This window comes from Rattus norvegicus, chromosome 6 (genome assembly GCF_036323735.1).
Source record: "Rattus norvegicus strain BN/NHsdMcwi chromosome 6, GRCr8, whole genome shotgun sequence".
Taxonomy (NCBI): Eukaryota; Metazoa; Chordata; class Mammalia; order Rodentia; family Muridae; genus Rattus; species Rattus norvegicus.
The window spans coordinates 138,730,381-138,748,554 of record NC_086024.1 but is presented as its reverse complement, the minus strand read 5'-3'; positions in this window follow the sequence as shown (position 1 = coordinate 138,748,554).

Here is an 18,174-nt window from a genome sequence, read left to right as displayed (position 1 = left end):
AGGAATCACTATTTTGCAATATCATTGTATACCCCTCTTCTTAAATTTCCAGAAGTTTATATTTTAATTAAATTAAATTTTACAGATACAAGAATGGTAATTATCATAAATGTTCCCAACCTTCAACTATCATGGACCTCCAAGGTTCCATAGGCTAGAGTGACTCAGACCCTCCCTTAACATTCCTTTTTTTCTCCTCATGAAAAGGGAATCCTAAAATCATCATCTACCCTAACTAGTCTGTTGCACTTCTTCTCCTGGTGCCTTTTGCTTAGTACTGGCCAAATTCCAACCACAGACTATCAGGAGCCTTCAATCAAAGTAAGGAGACCAATATAATGACTTTGAACATTTATCTCCCAGAGAATTGCTCCTACGATATAACCAAGAGCCCTACTTGCCACTACCCTAGTATTCCATGACCCTTCTCCCTGACTTCCTTGTCAGCACCCTCTAATGTTATGCTTTCTGCATGGCTATGATGATCCAGTAACCCCATCTGTACAGAAGGTCCAAATAGTAAGTTTGAACCTTTGAAGACTTTGAGTCTCTGCATCTGCTTTGGTCAGCTTCTGTGTGGAGCCTTTCAGAGGAATTATGCTAGGCTTCTGTCAGCAAAAATAACAGTATCATTATTAGGATTAGGGATGGATTCTTGACTATGGGATAGGTCTTAGTTTAAGCCTGTTGTGGGTTAGCCATTATTACAATTGCTGCTCTGTCTTTATCCTTTGAGTCTCGGTTTCCTCTAAATATCATATTCAGAGATTCTGTATACAAATAGAGTGTGTAGTAATCAATGATGGGTCCACATATTTATTCAAATATTTGCCTTACTCATGGCCTTCATTTATGTGTTTGTACATTAGAGTGAATGTGTATGGGGGGTTTTTGTGTACATATTGACTGAAGATTCATTTTCTGTCGATCATTAACATATTTGTAGACATGTTCTGTCAGTGGGCAGACAGTGCTGGTTAGCCTACTTGTCCAGTGCACCCTAGTGGCCATATTTCCACTGTAAGAAAACTGGAATGGGGTGGGGGAATTCTAAAATTATCTAGGCAAGTCAGTGGCAGGAAACTTCCAGTTTCTGCCTGAGCGCAGAGCTGAAACAAGTTATCAGGAGTGCCTACATGCTTGAGAACAGAGGGAAGACCAACTCTTCTGCTCCAACGACCTGCCTGGTGGCCTCAGTCATAGAAACACAGGAGCAGTATGTTACAGACACTTTGGGTTTCTGCCTGCACAACAAGCTTAACTGGTCTCACAGCTCTCTGTTCCCAGATCCAGATGAAAAAACCAGGTCTACAGAATTACTTACATATGGGCTAACAAGTGAATCAAGCGACTGTCGAGACAGTAAGACAAGATAGCACCAGAGACAACCTAATAGCGAGAGGCAAGCACAGGATCCTAAGCAACAGAATCCAAGTACACTTGGCAGCATAAGAGCCCAGTTCTCCTACGAGAGCAAATACTCACCAGAAAAGCAAGATAAACCTTTAAAATCACATTTCATGATGGTGATAGAGGACTTTAAGAATGAAATAAATAACTCCTTGAAAGAAATACAGGACAGCAGAGGTAAACAATAGAAGCTCTTAAAGAGGAAACACAAAATCCATTAAAGAATCACAGAAAGAATTAAAGGTGAAGGAACTGGACAAAACCATACAGGATTTAAAAATGGAAATAGAAACAATAAATGAAGAAAAAAAGAGAGACAACTGTGGGAGATAGAAAACGTAGGAAGGAGATCTGGGGACATAATGCAAGCATCACCAACAGAATACAAGAGATAGAAGAGAGAATAGTATAGGCAGAAGACACCATACAAAATATTAACACAACTGTTAAAGAAAATGTAAAATGCAAAAAGCTCCTAACCCAAAATATCCTGGAAATCCAGGACACAATGAAAAGATAAAACCTAAAGGTAACAGGTATAGAAGAGATTTAAGACCCCCAACTTAATGGGCCAGTAAAGATCTTGAAAAAATTGTAGAAAAAATTATAGAAGCAATAACCTAAGGAAAGATATGCCCATGAGCATAGAAGAACCCCACAGAACTCCAAATACCTTGGACAAGAAAAGAAATTCCTCCTGTCACATAAAAGTCAAAACAGCAAACAAGCAAAACAAAGCAAGAATATTAAAAAGAGTAGGGGAAGAAGGTCAAGAAACTATAAAGGCAAATGTATCAGAATTAAACTAGACTTCTCACCAGAGTCTATGCAGGCCAGAATATTCAGAGCACATGTCATACAGACCCTACGGGAATGCAAATACCAGCACAGGCTACTATAACCATCAAAATTCTCAATTAACATAGATAAATAAACCAAGATATTCCGTGACAAAACCAAATTTACACAATATTTTTCTACAAACACAGCCAGAAAAAGGATAATAGAATATTCCAACACAAGGAGGGGAACTACAGTGTAGGAAAAGCAAGAAATTAATCACTTTGCAATGAAACCTAAAGAAGAGAGATACACAAACATAATTGCACCTCAAAGAACAAAAATAATTGGAAACAACAATCATTATTCCTTAGTGTCTAGTAATATCAATGTATTCAATTCCCCAATTAAAACATTGACTAACAGACTGGATACAGAAACAGGACCCAGCATTTTACTGCATACAGGAAACACACCTCAGAAACAAAGACAGACACTACCTCAGAGCAAAAGGATGGAAAATAATTTAAAAGGAAATGGTCCCAAGAAACAAGTTGGAGTAGCCATTCCAATATTGAATAAAATTTATTTTCAACCAAAAGACATTAGAAAGATAAGAAAGGACATTTAATATTCAACAAAGGAAAAATGCACCAAAATGAATTCTCAATTCTGAATATCTATGCTCAAAATACAAGGGAAATTACATTCCCAAAACAAACATTACTAAAGCTCAAAGCACACATCGCACCTCACACAAAAATAGTGGGAGTTTCAACACCCTACTCTGATCAATGGACAGATCATGACAACAGAAATTAAACAGAGACATAGAAAAACTAACAGAAGTTATGAACCAGATGGTGTAACAGATAAATAAAAGAATATATCTTCTTCTCAGCACCTCATTCTTCCTTCTCCAAAATTAACCATAAAGTCGGTCACAAAACAGCCCTAACCAGATACAAGAAGATTCAAATAATCCCATGCATCCTATCAGATTACCATGGACTAAAGCTTCAATGAAAACAAAAATGAGAGAAATCCAATATATACATGGAATTTGTACAATGCTGTACTCTATGATAACTTGGTTAAGGACAATATAAAGAAACAAATCAAAGACATTTTAGAAGGAAGGCACAACATACACAAACTTATGGAACACAATGAAAGCAGTGCTAAGAGGAAAAAAATCATAACTCTGAGTGCCTCCAAAAAAATGTACAGTTCATACTTTAGCAGCTTGACAGCACACTTAAAACTCTAGAACAAAAATAAGCAAATGTACCCAAGAAGTGTAAACAACAAGAAATAATCAAACTCACTGCTGAAATCAAGCAAGTTGAAACAAAAAGAACTATAAAAAGAATCAACAAAAGGGTTTGGGGATTTAGCTCAATGGTAGCACACTTGCCTAGCAAGGGCAAGGCCCTGGGTTCGGTCCCCAGCTCCCGAAAAAAAAAAAAAAAGGAAAGGAAAGAAAGGAAAAAAATAAAGAATCATCAACCCTGACCGCCAACTAATTATGGAGCAATATTAATGAAAAATGTATCATATTGGTACAGAGAGCAGCATTAGATGAATGGAATAGAATAGAAGAATCAGAAATGAACCCGCACACTTATGGTCACTTGATCTTTGACAAAGGATTTAAAAGCATCCAATGGAAAAAAGATAGTAATTTCAACACATGGTGCTGATACAACTGGAGGTCAGAATGTAGACGTATGAAAATCAACACATTCTTATCACCTTTTACAAAGCTTAAGTCCAAGTGGATCAAGGACCTCCACAAAAACTAGAAACAGAAACTCATAGAAGAAAATTTGGGGAGTAGATTTGAACACATGGGTAATGGGGAAACGTTCATAACAGGACACTATTGGCTTATGCTCAAGATCTAGAATTAACAAATGTGGCCACATATGACTGCAAAGCTTCTGTAAGGCAAAGGACCCTTTCACTAGGACAAAATGGCAACCAACAATTTGGGGAAAGATATTTACCATTCCTATCTCCATTAGGGGGCTAATGTCCAATATATACAATAACTAAAGAAGTTAGACTCCAGGGAGCCAAATAACCCTATTAAAAAGATTTTTGTTTTAACACAGTAATCCCTTTCCTTCTCCCAAGCTTCTAAGGATCTTCTTTACATTTCTGTCCCAGAAACATAATGCAAATGATTCTTCACTATTCTGAGTTGGGGATCCTCATCAGAAGTCAGGTGTGGCACCAACTACCTAAATACAACCTTCTTCTCTGTAGCATTCTGGGAACATATGGATGGTGTCACTATAGAAGACTAGGTGGGTATTGGGAAAAAAGGGATGAGGGTTGTTCAACCAAAACAGGAAGTGTCTATGGAATCTGTCTAAATTGTCAGATTTTCAGGCACTTCTCCTGCCTGTGTTGATGGAATAGCTCTGTCTGCAATATATTGGTATGATGTGACTTCTAATCAAAGGTAGATGAGGATTCTGTTCTTATTGGTTCATTCATTAGACCGATATTTGGACGATGCTCCAATAACCACCACAGGTTCTTCTGTACAGTGATTCTACATTCTGTCTTGCTCTGCCATCATCAGGTCCCTCTCTCTGTGTGAAGATAACGTTTCTGAGAGGGAGAGAGGATTGAGTATTTTGCCTACTACAGCATCACAACTACAACTAGTCAAGTGAATAAATAGCCTGAGATTTACACTTTCTCTAATTTTATCCCAGTTCCCACCGGGCTGTTCCTACTGGTTTCTAAATTTTTTAGTTGTTGATAAATTCCGATAGCCAAAACTCAATGTTCTTGTAAATGCTGTAATTTGCAACGTAGATATGTGTATGTACACAGCAACTCAGAGGAAAGAGAACCATGAATAACCACGGAGCAAAGGGTGGAAGATTGCAGCACTAAAGCAAATGAAAAGAGGAGTGAAATGTCACTAAATGCCTGTATTTCCATAGAGGCTAAAGCAATAGGGCTGAGTTGTTTACAACATATAAAACATCACCACTACCTTGAATATGCATCCTTCAATCTTGTACAGTGGTGAAAGAGTGCTAGAATGTGGGTTCATCATGAATGCGTACTTCACTGCAATTTCACAATGGTCACTTCAGTCCTCTCTGGGTAACATTTCACAGTATCTTATTAGCATGAAGGCAAAGCAGCAACATGGTGTCAGCTTAAAAATATATACTTGGCCTAAGTCCTAAGTGAGCAGTAAAAGAGTTTATGTTGTTGTCTTTCAGATCTGTGAGTGATGAACTAAATACAGAATGTTTTCTACATTTCTTTGATGCTCTGTGCACACCCAGAGATGGAGAGCCAAGGTTGTAGACCTGTGTCTGATGGGAAGGAGGCTCCTATACTGGCCACATTCAGAGATCATCTGCCCTCACATTTACCAGAGGCCTCTATATAGACTTGAGAACACCAGGTTAAATATATTGTCAGTCAAATATGAAACCTGTGCAATAATTCAAAAGAGTTATCCCAGAGAAATGAGCCTCCCTAGAGGAAATTCCTCCATGAGATCCAGCTATGAGACATTTTCTCAATTAGTGGTCAAAGGAGAGGGCCTCTTGTAACTGGTACCGTCACTGGGCTAGTAGTCTTGGTTTTATAAAAAAGCAAGTTGAGCAAGCTAGGAGAAGCAAGCCAGCAAGTAACGTCTCTCCACAGCCTTTGCACCAGTTCCTGCTCCCTCACCTCTTGAGTTCCAGCCCTGACCTTCTTTGTGGATGAACAGCAATGTAGAAAGTGAAAGCTAAATAAACCCTTTCCTCCCCAACTTGTTTCTTGGTCATGATGTTCTGTGCAGGATTAGAAGCCTTGACGAGGACAACCACTAAGATCTTCTGAAATACAAAATGAAAATCTGTGTAAAAACTGGGTCTTCTGTAAGGGAAATATGGTTCCCTGGCAAAAAAAATGAAAGAAGGGGAAGGATATTGAGTATTGGGAGATTGGCTCATGCAGGGAGATCAGAGAATTAAGATCACTAAACCTTTTTGCCTCATCATCAGTGACATACATCAAGGTAATGATAGGAATACTTGAGTCCCAGGTGACCCAAAAAGATCCCAACCTCCTTGTCACGCTATCCTCCAGTCTCACTGCTCATATTAAATCGTTGAATAAGAATCTCCAAGATATTCCTTCAGCACACAATTATCACAGTCCTGGAACCCTCATCACAGAAGCCATAGAACTGAATCAGAGTCCAGTAAACAACATACAGAACCCACACTAGTGGATTTCAGTTCATTTGTGCAAATAAGCACAAATGGACAAAGAAGGTTCTCATCTTATGGTTAGTGTACACAGTGACTTCAATGTTTTGCTGGGATGAGATCAAGAATCCACAAATGGGATCTCATAAAACTACAAAGCTTCTCAAAGGCAAGAATTGTTGATAGGACAAAACAGCAACCAACATATGGGGAAAAGATCTTTACCAATCCTACAACCTATAGAGGGCTTATACCCAAAATATGCGAAGAACTCACTATGGAAGACTGCAGGGAGACAAATAACTCTACTAAAATATTGGATTCAATTCTAGTAAGATCACCAGTGGAAGGGGAAGCTCTTGGTCCTGCTAAGACTGAAGCCCCAGTGAATGTGATTGTTGGGGGGAGGGGGGCAACGGGGGGAGGATGGGGAGGGGAACACCCATAAAGAAGGAGGGGGAGGGATTAGGGGGATGTTTGCCCGGAAACCGGGAAAGGGAATAACATTCGAAATGTAAATAAGAAATACTCAAGTTAATAAAAAAAAATTGGATTCACAGATAAAGAAATAATTCACAGCTGAGGAATGCCAAATGGCTGAAAAGCATCTAAAGAAATGTTCAACCTCTTTAGTCATCAGGGAAAAGCAAATCAAAACAACCCTGAGATTACACCTCACACCAGTCAGAATGGCTAAGATCAAAAACTCTGGTGACAGCAGATGCTGGTGAGGATGTGAAGAAAGAGGAACACTCCTCCATTGTTGGAGGGATTGCAGACTGGTACAACCATTCTGGAAAATAGTCTGGAGGTTCCTCAGGAAATTGGACATTGTACTACCTTTCTATCCAGCTGTACCGCTCCTGAGCATAGCATAGCATAGCAGCCTTATTTATAATAGCCACAAGCTGGAAAGAACACAGATGCCCTTCAACAGAGGAATGGATACAGAAAATGGGGTACATCTACACAGTGGAATACTGCTCAACTATCAAAAAATGACGTTATGAAATTCATAGGCAAATGGATGGAACTGAAAATATCCTGAGTGTGGCAACCCAACCACAGAAAAACACACATGGTATGCACTCATTGACAAGTGTATATTAGCTCAAATGCTTGAATTATCCCAGATGCACAGAACACATGAAACTCAAGGATGACCAAAATGTAGATGCTTCACTTCTTCTTTAAAGGGGAACAAGAATAAACTTAGGAGGGGATAGGGAGGCAAAATTTAGAACAGAGGCTGCAGGAACGCCCATTCAGAGCCTTCCCCACATGTGGCCCATAGATATACAGTCACCAAACTGGATACGATGGATGAAGCAAAGAAGTGCAGTCTGACAGGAACCAGATGTAGATCTCTCCTGAGAGACACAGTCAAATACAGCAAATACTAGGCAAATGCCAGCACCAAACCACTGAACTGAGAACGGGAACCCAGTTGAAGGAATCAGACAAACGATTAAATTGCTGAAGGGGCTTGAGACCCCATATGAACAACAATGCCAACCAACCAGAGCTTCCAGTGGCTAAGCCATTGCCCAAAGAATATACATGAACTGACCCTGGGCTCCAACTGCATAGATAGCAATGTATAGCCTAGTAAGGGCACCCATGGATGGGGAAGCCCTTGGTCCCGCCAAGGTTGGACCCCCAGAAAATGGGATTATTGGGGGGAGGGCATTAATGGGGGGGAAGGGAAGGGGAACATCCATATAGACATGGAGGGGTAGGAATTGGGGGGGGGTGTTTCCTGAAAACCAAGAAAGGGAATAACATTTGAAATGTATGTAAGAAATACCCAATTTAATAAAGATGGAAAAAAACGTAATAAAAGAAAGAAAAAGTACATTGCTATGCAGGGGAAGAAAGAGGGGTGAAATCCTGTGCTCAAGCTCTGCCTACTGTGGAAGAGAGCCATTCTTGGTTGTCTGCAAAAAATTGTCTCTTACTGGATGCCTTCAAATAAAGATGTCCAACTGTTGGATCTTTCAGCTCCATGTCTGCCTAGAAAGGAATGTCATCTTAAGTCAGGAACAAAGAAGATCAAAGGCAGGGGAATATTGTGGCCTGTTCACACAAGTGGGCTGTGGTGAGAAAATTAAAATCAGAAAGGGAAAACAAAAGCAGTTAAATAAATTCAAGTTCATACAAAGACTTAATGTACAAACCCACTTTGCTAATTTATGTTTATTGGGGAAAATGAAAAGTAGGCTAATACAACATGAAGGCAGGCAGCACATGACTCGTATAATAATGGAAAAAAAGAATAGTGAAGTTATAGGGAGAATTTCTAGATGAAAAGCAATTCAGTTTGCGGCAAATAGAAATATTTCTGAATAGCAAATATGGAGCTATATAAAGAATTGACTTAGAATGTTTAATTTGCAAGCCTTTGTAAGGCCTGAAGACAGTGTTCTCTCATGAAAAATTAAAATACAGAAATATCCCAAGTGTTTGCCTCATAGAGAAGTAGTTCTGCTAAACTCACAAAGAAATTTGACCTGTGCAATAATATGAGGGAGGAATCATGTCCGGACAAGACAAAAAGGGAAACACTGTGTTCCTACATACAAACACAACTGTGTATAGCAGTATTTTTTAATTTCCCTTTCACACTAAGTAGTTAGAATATATATAAAAGCAAGTTCTAGGAACATGCACAAGAGAAAACAAAATACAGTGTGTTGAATGCTTAACAAAGAAAATGTGAATGTGAAACTGCAATACTGTGTTAAATTCTGTAACTGTCATCAATGTATTTGATATGTTATATCTTCTCTGAGCACTACCTCCTGCCTAGTGTCTAATGGTGGAAACTGTAATTAAAAATAGCCCATGAAAGCCAGCCCTGCCCTGACCCTGCAGCTTGAATATAGGAGCCCAACCCTAGATAACCAACTCTTCACATCCAGTTATCAACACTGAACACAGATTATTCTCTGTATAGTTGGGACTCTGCTTGGCTTTTCCTGTATTTATTTTATAGTTATTTAAAGGTACTTGATGGAGATGAGATTCTGTGTTGTGTGGACAGAAAAAAAGACAAAACAGTAATTGGTTCTGCTTGTATTGCATGAATGAAGATTCACCTACTAAAACTTCCCTATCCTCCAACCCCTTTTTGCTCCCAAGACCTGCACAATGTGACTACTACTTTCTGTTTTTTATTTAGAATTGGAAATCCAAACATTAACAGGGAAAAGTTCCTGAAATTTCAGCTCCATTTTTTCTAAGGACAAAGGTAATCTCAACACATGGAGAGGAAACTAGAAATTCTGCCTCACAGTTCCTTTTATCATTTCAGGAACCTCCACCAATGCTAAATAGGCTTCAAGCTAAGACTGAAAGCTGAAAGCCCAGGCCTAGCTAAGGAGCCACATCTCCTTCTCACTAGAGCTTTCATCACAGCATGGCTGTCCTGATGCTGTTGCTCTTCCTGGTGATATTTCCAAACTGTAAATGTTTCAGAGTTTCAGGAGAGGGACGCATGCACTTAATCTACAGGATGAATGACTAATGATGATGTTGCTTATCCCTAGGTACCCTGTCCCAGGTGCAGCTGAAGGAGTCAGGACCTGGCCTGGTGCAGTCCTCAGAGACCCTTTCCCTCACCTGCACTGTCTCTGGGCTCTCACTAATCAGCTGTGGCGTAAGCTGGGTTCGATAGCCTCCAGGAAATGGTTTGGAGTGGATGGAAGCAATATGGAGTCATGGAGGCACAGATTATAATTCACCTCTCAAATCCTGACTAAGCATTAGCAGGGACAGCTCCAAGAGCCAGTTTTCTTAAAAATGAACATCCTGCAAACTGAAGACACAGCCATGTACTTCTGTGCCAGAGACACAGTGAGGGAAGTCTATTGTGAACCTGTACAAGAACTTCCCTACAGGGATTCTTAGGACCATCTGGGGGCGCTGAGGAGCAACAAGTTCTTTCAAGGATCACTTCAGAATCTAGGAAGTTATGTCCTATGCTCTTTGAGCATGGGTTTTTGTGTTAAATATATAGACTCTTCTTCCAGCCATGGAAATTCTCTAAAACATGCTCTTCAGTGTGATAATCATATTCTACTAATCTTGTTTCTTCACACAATAGAAGAATCATTAAGTGTTTCTACAATCTAACAGTGTAAAATAAGAACAAATTATGGAGTTGATATTTATAAAGAAAACTCAGTGAAACACTGTGGTTGAGGAAAGCCAGTGAGATTTGGTAACCTATTGTTTCTCTCATGACCGCAATTTTAATAACATTTCTACTGTTTACTTAAATGATGTTTGAAGACAATTGCATTCATCTTCTCTAACATTTTCAAATACATGTCCACAATTTAATGGTGAAACAATTAGCACTTTCAGTGCTAACTTATAATATCGTCTTTCCAGATATAAAGAACACAATACATTGTTATTAACTGTGGCCCACATCCATACATATTATTATTGAAATAATCCTTTCCATCTAACTGACTAGTCTTCTCATTCTATCCCGTCTAAGCTATGATGTCTTCCATGGGGGTGGGCAGAAAGGGAAAGCCTGGTCAGGCTGAACTAAGGCTAGAAACACCAGAGATCCTGAAGGGATGGTAGGAACTTTGTCTGCTCCTAGCTCCAGGCCCCTGTCACTAAACCATAGCCTTCTGCAGCCCCACCCTCACCCCCAGAATTGTTTGTGGCCAACAGTCACTTATAAACAACACCACCAAATCATTCTACATGTAGATGAGACATCCCTAACCTCTCAGTGTGTGCCTATAGAAAGTACCCACTGTCAGATTCCCAACCCACCACAGAACTATGTATACAGATTTTATCCAGAAGGAATAAAGGTGTGTGAGAATTACTTTGCCTTCTGAGAGCTTCTGTCATAAGAGCTGTAACACCCCCACCAGGGAAGATAACTACTCTTGGCAAAACACTGCCAGGAGGTCCCCTGCAACCGAGTGCAGCATCTTGGAGAAACAGCAGCTCTAGTAACAGTGGAGGTAGCAGCAACAGCAGCAGTAAGAGCAGCAGAGGCCACAGAGCCTGAGAATGTAATTCTCCCTCCCTGCTCACACACTTTCCCCTTTACATGAGCCCTCCCATCTGTCCTGGCTAGAGATCTTTGTACACAGGCCCACAATCAGCCTGCCATAACTTTACTTTGCTTCAGATCAGTTTGGGGGTTCCATTTGACAACATGTTTTGTTTCTGTGAAGCTCCTGTACCTGGTGTCTTTTCCAAGCTGTAAGAGTTTCAGGCTTTCGGACAAACCCAAGATGAGATCTACTGAGAACAATGTCTGAAAAATATCCTCCTAACACTCAGATTATCAGAAAAAGAGGAACACAACACTGATACTGTTTGTTAATGACCATTAAATGGATGAGTTTCTCCCTAATGTGAATGGTCTGGACCACACATGCTCACATGACAAATATCATGCACAAAAAATAAGAAAAACAAAATGTGGGGACACCAAGGCCAAGTAATAGATCTACATTCTTGGAGTCCTAGCAAACAAACTGTGATAGCTCTGTACTTCTCTTCCCTGGTGTTTCCATTACCAAGGCATGAGGAGAAGCTCTCCAGTCTCATACCCTCTATGGTGATCAACACCCCAAGGCACAAGGTTCCTCATGTTCATGCCTGCCCTCTGCTCCACTTTGTCTCATCACTCAGTGATCTCTGGCTTAACTTTCACTTCAGTTAACAAAACAAGCTGGTGTCAGTCTACTGATTTTTATGAATTCTTATGAACAGTTAATGTTCCCTACATTCACCAATGGATAATCATGTTTAGAACATGTTTATGTGCTACAAGCTAAAACAAGAGACAAACAGAGATATATAAATGTACATTGATACAGAGAAACTGACATAAATTAAGAGGTGCAAAGACTAGGTCCCAACTACAGTGTCCCTAAAGAGGAAGGCTAAGTCACTCAGCCTACTGACATAGGACACACATCAGTCTCTTGGATCTACTCTCAGATAAACCTTTGAAAGAAAATGGACTAAATATTTGTGAACTGCTTTCTTAAAAGTTATTTCTTCTTCTTCGGAAGTGATGAGACTAAGGAGAGTCCACAGAAAGTGTTTTCTTTTTTAAAACATTTGATACCTCATATATAAAATAGTATAAATATATAGTTGGAAAAAAATTGATGACTATTTGTTAGGTAATAATTATACAGTTTTTGCACACAATTAAATAATCATCACTTCTATATTTTATACTAAAAAATCAAATAATATGTACTTATCATACCCATATTTATCGTTGTCAATTTATGTGAAGACAACTTGTAAAGCAATCACAATACAAGACTATTTAAAGTCTGTGGTTTTGTATCTTTATTCTCAAACCACCTGGTGAAGCAGGTGTCATTAATGCTGTTCTTAAGGCAATAATGAAATATAAAAATCTAAAATAAAAAAGAAAGAAATGAATCCAAGGGAAAGAATTCCTGAGGGAAAAAACGAACCCCAAATCCATCCTACATCCTCTACTGCAATGTACAATAATATATGATTGTATTGCAGGTAAGGTGACTGGTTTTACTTGTACTGTTAGAAAAAATATTCACCCACAAACCTACCTATCTCCCTGCCCCTTTCATTGCTTCCAAGGCCTGCAAAATGTGACTAATACTTTCTGTCTTATGTTTAGAATTGGAAATCCAAACATTAACAGGGAAAAATTCCTGAGTTTTTAGCTCCATTTTTTTCTAAGCACAAAGGTAATCTCGAGCACCTGGAGAGGAAACTAGAAATTCTGCCCTGCACTTCTTTTTATCTTTTCAGGATCCTCCCTCGATGCAAAGCAGCCCTCAGGCTCAGACTGAAAACCAAGGTCTAGCTGAGGAGTCCTAACTCCTTCTCACTAGATCCTCCTTCACACAGCATGGCTTTCCTGGTGCTGTTGCTCTGCCTGGTGACATTTCCAAGCTGTAAGTGTTTCAGAGTTTCAGGAGAGGGACTTGGGCACTTAATCTATAGGATGAATGACTAATGGTGATGTTGCTTGTCCCCAGGTTCCCTGTCCCAGGTACAGCTGAAGGAGTCAGGACCTGGTCTGGTGCAGCCCTCAGAGACCCTGTCCCTCACCTGCACTGTCTCTGGGTTCTCACTAACCAGCTACAGTGTACACTGGGTTCGCCAGCATTCAGGAAAGAGTCTGGAGTGGATGGGAAGAATGTGGAGTGATGGAGACACATCATATAATTCAGCGTTCACATCCCGACTGAGCATCAGCAGGGACACCTCCAAGAGCCAAGTTTTCTTAAAAATGAACAGTCTGCAAACTGAAGACACAGGCACTTACTACTGTGCCAGAAACACAGTGAGGGAAGTCCTTTGTGAACTTGCACAAAAACTTCCTACAGGGATTCTTAGGACCAGCAGGGGGCGCAGAGGATCAACAAGTTCTTTCCAGGATCACTTCAGAATCTAGGAAGCTCTGCCCTATGATGTCTAAGCATTGCTTTTATGGTTAAAGATATGACTCTTCTTCCAGCCATGGAAATTCTCTAGAACATGCTCTTCAGTGTCATATTCTATTAAACTTCTTGTTTCTTCACACAATAGAAGAATCATTAAGTGGTTCTATAATCTAGCAGTGTAAAATAAGAACAAATTATTAAGTTGATATTTTTGGAAATGACTCAGTGGATGAGAAAAGCCAGTGAGATTTGGTAATGTATTGTTTCTCCTATGACTTCAGTTCTAGTAACATTTGTACTGTTTACTTAAATGATATTTGAAAACAATTGCCTTCTTCTTCTCTAACATAAAGTTTTCAAGTACATGTCCAAAGTTTAGTGATGATACAATTAGCATTTTTAACACTAACTGACGGTATCTTCTTTCCATACATAAGGAACATAATACATGGCTATTAACTGTGGCCAACATCCATACATATTATTATTGAGATTATCCTTTTCTTCTAATCGACTAGTCTTCTCATTCTACACTGTCTGAGCTATGATCTACTGTAAGGCTTTGGGCAGTGAGAGAAAATTTGATAAGGTTGAATTAAGGCTAGCAGATAGGGATGGTAGGACCTTTCCTTGTTCCTAGAACCACGCCCCATTCAATTACCTGCATCCTTCCACATCGCTCTCCCCATAGGGATATTTGTAGCAGTCAGTCACTTAGAGGCAATACCTCCGAGCACTTCCCCAGGTAAATGAGGCACCACAAATATCTCAGACCAAGCTAATCTGAAGTCCCCACTGTCAGACCCCAATCCACCCCAGAAAGATATATAAAGATCCTATCCAGAAGAAATAAACTGTGTGAGAATTACTTTGTCTTTTGAGAGATTCTGTCATAAGAGTTGTAACATCACCACCAAGAAAGAGAATTTCTCTCCTAAAATGCTTCCAGGAGCTTCCCTGCACTACAGTGACCAGTGCAGCATCTTGGAACAACAGCAACTACAGTAGCAGTGGAGACAGCAGCAGCAGAGGCCACAGAGTCCAAATAGGCTGTTCCCCTTCCTTGCTCATGATATTTCACCTGTGCTTGAACCCTTCCATCTAGCATGGCTGGAAATCTCTGTGGAGAGCCTCCAGTACACAGGCACATAATCAGCCTGACTTAGTTTTATTTTTCCTCAGATAAGTTTGTGGGTTCCATTTGAATAGATGATTTGCTCTCTTGGAGCTCTTGTACCTGGTGACTTTTAAAAGTTGTAAGTGTTTCAGGCTTTCAGGAGAGGAAAACATGCTTGACTCCTATGACATGTATGACTGTTGGTGATGTTATATGACACGGGGTGCCCTGTAGAGATTCAACTGAAGTAGTCAGGACCCGACCTGCTACATCCCTCACAGAGCCTGTCTCTCAACTGCCCTATCTCTGACTTCTCATTAACCACCAAAGATGTAAACTGGATCCTCCAGCCTCTAGGAAAGGGTCTGCAGTGGATGCTAGCAATGTGAAGTAATGAAATCACATTATATGATTCAGACGTCAAATCCTGAATCAGCATCATCTGGGAAACAACAAATAGTCAAGTTTTACTGGAAACTGAACAAAGTTCAAACTTAGGACACAGACATCTATCTCTTGGCTAGAGAAACACTGAGGGTACTTCAGTATGAACCTAAACAAAAAATCTCTCTATGGAAAATGTTGTATCAAACATTTTGACAAAAGCTTGAAATGGCAAACACTACCTCTTTCTTTCATATGCAGAAAAATCATTAAATTTCAGGTACTCTAGCTAAGATTCCATTTACAGGCAGGCAAATTACTAAGACCAAAACCCAAAGTGATAGCACATGCTGACAAGGACTTGGAGCAAGAAGAAAACACTCTGTTAAAGGTGGGAGTGAAAACTAGTACAGCCTCTCTCAAATTACATTTGGTTGTTTTTCAAGAATCTGGGAATACTTATAACTCAATACCGAGCTATATCATCCCTGGGCATATACCCAAAGACCACCCACTATACAACAGTGACACTTGGTCAAGATTGTTCATAACAGATTTATTCATAATATCCAGAAACTTGAAACAACATAGGTGTCCCTCCACTGAAGAAAGGATAGGAAATGTGAAACATCTAGACAGGGTAATACTACTTCTATTAAAAACAAAAACTTCATGAATTTTGCAGGCAAATTATTGGAACTTGAGTATATCGTGCTGAATAAGGTAGCACAGAACTGTAAAGCACTTACGGTATGTACTCACTAGTGAACACTAGTCATAATATGCAGGACAATCATGCTACAATCTAAAAGCACAAGTAACTGGATATAAGTTAGTCTCAAGGGATGATGCATGGATCTCACTAAGAAGGGGAAATGAAATACTCCGTGGAGGTGGACAGAGAGAGGGAACTGAGTAGAGAGAAAAGATGAGAGGGCAGAGGATGCCAATCAGTTCTAGGGAGATAGAGGCAAGAGATGGCTGGGAATGAGAATTGAGATATGCACAGTGGTGTTGTGGGCATCTTTGTTTCCTAACTAGAGCTGTAGGACAGGAGAGTACATGGGAAGTCTATGACCGTAACCCCAGCTGAGATTCCTACCAGCCGGGATATAGAGACTGAAGTGTCCACCTCTTGTACCATGACAGGACTTCAAAAGGGAGGATGGGGTCTTCATTAACCCATAAAAATTGTCTTCCCATTAAGATTACAAAATTGTCTCCTGAGAGGCTTCCTCCAGCTGGATACTGAGGCAGATGCAGGGCCAAACAGACTGGGTACCAACAACAGAGCATACAGGAGACAGACCTAGACCCTCTACATATCTGTAACAAATACACAGCTTGGTCCTCATGTGTGTACCCTAAAACGTGGAAGAGTCACTGTTATGGTCTCTACTGCCTATCATTGGATTCCTTTCCCCACACCCGAACTGCCTTGTTGAGTCTAGGTAGGAGAAGATGTGTCGAGTCCTGCAGAGAAAAGGCACCCCAGGGTGGGGTGGTATGCAAGGGTGACTCCTCTTATCAGAGGAGAAGGGGAAAGGACAATGTGGGGAGGGATGTATAAGGGCAAGTTTAGGAAGAGGGAAGAAATGAGGCTGTGATAGAGGTGTAAAGTGAAAATAAATAAATAAGCAAGTAAACAATCAAATAAATAATGCAGACAGGGATGCTTGTCTGTAGTAGAATAGAAGAGGCAATAGAATGGAGATGCCCTCAAAATTCTCTTCTCTTAAATATATCATGTGATTATATTTTATATGAAAAATTGAAGTACTCTAATACATTAGATGTTGTGCTTATAAAAAGAAAAAAGGTGAGAGAAGGAATGTTTTGGTGGATGAATGGTAAGGTATAAGGTTAGGGGCTAACTCCTCAGGCACATACTGAGGCCTTCTTTCCCTCTGAGGGACCAGCCTCCATAAGGGATAGTATAGAAAAGACTGTTTAGGGTGTAGGGAGAATAAAATGCTAGTAGAAACAAAGGCAGAGAGAGGGGGGAGAGAGGGAGAGAAACAGAAATAGAGACATGGACACATGCACACAGAGACAGACACACAGAGACAAACACACAGAAAGAGTAGAAGAGTGGAGGAGTAAAGGATGTCCTTGAGCACTGGGCAGGAGCAGATTGAATGAGGAGAAAACGGGGATGGAACAGGAAGACAGAGTGAGAGCAAGAAGTCAAGAGCAAGAGAGCAGAGTGGGCAAGCAGCCCCTTTTTTAGTGAGTCAGGCATTTCTGGCTATTGTCAGGTAACTCTGGGGCAGAGCTCAGATAAAATGCTAAGAGTTGTCTTATTTTTCTTCTAAAGAACATTTTTACCACTTGTCTGAGATGTGAGTCTCTAAGATAAAACATAGACTACAATAAAGAGAAGAGAGACATACTATTCTCTGGGGCACATAACTTTCTGTCTTCTGTCCACCTCTAACTAACTGGGATCCTTCCTTTCAATCAGAGAATGTGGACAGAAGAGGATTCATAAAGTCATCATCTCCAATAATAACAGAAATGGAATTTAAATTCTAAGTGAAACTCTCCTGATAATCAATGATATTAGAACATTTAAAAATGAGTGAAAAGAAGTGTTGCCTGGTTGGAGAGAAAGGGGTCCCTGTTCCCTATGAATATTAGCATGACTCTGTTCAACTTTGGCATACAATATGCAGGATCCCATGGATTTCAAAATAGCAATCATGTGACATAGAAATCTCCTGTATGGTTGTACAGTGATGACAGGTAGTGACATTTTCATTTGAAATATATTTTTGCATTTCGAAGTTCATTTCTTGATCTCACAGTCGCA